Below are 2374 nucleotides of genomic sequence, written 5' to 3' on the forward strand. Positions count from 1 at the left end.
TGGCTTAAGCTTCTTAGTGCAGTGCTTTAACCTGCTGTGCCACCAGAGAGGGCCTGGCTGACTCTTTTAATGGTCAGCTTCAACTCACAACAGTAACTCTTAGTTCAACTGCACTAAGATTTCTGAAAACAATGGCTCCTTGCCCAATCAGGTTATAAATATATTTCAAATGGAACTTGGCACCACTCTGAAGGAATTCTAATATCACACTGTCAGTATAGTTTACCAAGGTGGCTTCAGAGTAGACCAACTTCACACAGCACATTAAAACACACACACACATATTTATTCAGCATCGTGATCAGACTATTACATCTAACAATCCAAAGCATGTGTGCAAAAAGAAATCTACATGAAAACAATTCTTGGAATTCTTTACACTTTCCATAGAACAAAAACTAAACTAGCCTGTTATATAGCTAGTCAAAATACAATCCTTGATTTTTTTTTTTTTTTGCACCTACACATTAGAATTATCTAAGACATTTCTTTTAGCAGTGAGCCCTGCCACCCCTGTGCTTGGCTGAGTTCACAAATCTGTTGTAAACTTTAGTTTCCCTGTCACTTCTCTGGCTCTCCTGCTAAATTTTGCTTCCTGGCAGTTAATTAAAACCTTCTGCCAGTGCCACAGATACTCCGATGCTACTGCTGCTGCTGAAACTTCTATGGCCACCTTGTTCCCATGGTTTGAAGAAATAATGACCTCTACCACCATAGGAACCAGAGCTTTTGCCTCCAAAGTTTTCTTCTTTCACGGGTGCAAAGTTTAAAAATTGTAATTGCCAAAATCATCATAGCTTCCATGACCTTCAAAGTTGCTTCTAGAATTACCAAATCCATCCTAGTCTTCCCCACTGCTACCATGTCTACTACCACCAAGACAGTTGTCACCAAAGCCACCCTGACCACTGAAGTTTCCTCCAAGACCAAAGTTGTTATCCCCCAAAACCACCTCCAAGACAATCAACAAAGTTTCCAGAACCACTTTGACCACTTTGGCTGGATGACACACTGAAAATCTTTTGCTTAGACAGAGCTTTCCATACTTCACATTTGTGGCCATTCATAGTGTGGTATTTCTAACTGACAACCTTGTATACAGAATCATGGTTGGTGGAAGCAACAAATGCAAAGCTTCTCTTGCTGCCACTGCCTCAATCAGTAAGAATTTTAATCACTTCAATTTTACTATACTTCTTCATTGTCTTCTTTAATATCACCAAGAAAAAAAAAAATTTCACCATTGGGTTGCCACTGGGTTTGTATATATATACATATGTGTGTGTGTGTGTGTGTGTGTGTGTATACTTATGCCTACAAGAACTGTGGTCTAAGCCATAGGTACAAGGGGTGAGAGGACTCACCAGAGAGACTGGGAAGTAGAACAAGTAGAATGACTGAAACACACAACTGAGGAGAGCAGAGGGTTCAACAGGAGAGGTCTGCTGTGCCATATGGGTCAGCTCCCTGAGTGGCCTGATACCAAACTGGTGCTGCAGTGGTTGGCAATAGCTTAGTAGTGCTGAGGCTTTAACACTTGTGCCACCAAGAAGACTCCGGCATGGTACTCCATTGTTCTACAATTCTTCCATTACTTTGTGTGCTCTTGCATTCATGATTGCATCTACCTTCTCCACTGTGGCAACCCCAAAGCCTCTGGATGAATTGGCATCTGGATCTCCCATCAACACACAAACTGAGCATTCTGCATTGCTCAAAATGGCTTCTCAGACTCTGATCTGTTGTTTTAAAACTTAAACTTCCAAAGTCGGGCTTCTGCAGCTGTTCTGGTTCCTTGGGGTAGACTGACTTAGACATGATTGTAGTGGAAAAGGAGACTTTAGTGATGCTGTTGGGTGGCATCCACAAGCAGGAATATAATGGTTTGAGGAACTTTTGGCTAATTTTCATATGATTCTAGTTATTTTTTAAGTTTGCCTTTGATTTCCTCATTAAACCAATAGTCATTCAGTAGTATTGTGCTTTCCATTTCCATGTATGAGAGGTTTATTCTGCTTTGTTTTTGTAGGTACTTTCTAGTTAATGATCATTACTTGCTATAGTTTCAATCTTTATGAATATATTGACACTACTTTGTCACTAAAAACAGTTTGTTTTCTATGTACACATGGAAGGGAAGTTCATTCAGCTTTTTTGCTGTAAAGCACCCTATAAATACATACTAATCCCGTGTCTAACTTTTCATTTAAGATTATTGCTTAACTAATTTTTCTGTTGGATTATCTGTACATTGATTTAAATCAGTTTTTGATGTCAGTAACCATAACTGAATTGTGGCTGTGGCCCATGTCTCTTTTTTTTTTTAGATTTATTTATTTATTCATACAGAACTGGGGTAGAGGACAGAGATGCG

The 2374-nt window shown here is 39.5% G+C and overlaps 1 pseudogene; it reads right to left on the bottom strand.

Moving 5' to 3' along the window:
* Nucleotides 1-602: 602 nt before the first annotated feature.
* On the bottom strand, nt 603-1202 carry LOC101621796 (annotated as a pseudogene).
* Between the last annotated feature and the right edge of the window lie 1172 nt (nt 1203-2374).

Source organism: Condylura cristata, unplaced genomic scaffold (assembly GCF_000260355.1).
Source record: "Condylura cristata isolate star-nosed mole 26May11 unplaced genomic scaffold, ConCri1.0 scaffold00007, whole genome shotgun sequence".
Taxonomy (NCBI): domain Eukaryota; kingdom Metazoa; phylum Chordata; class Mammalia; order Eulipotyphla; family Talpidae; genus Condylura; species Condylura cristata.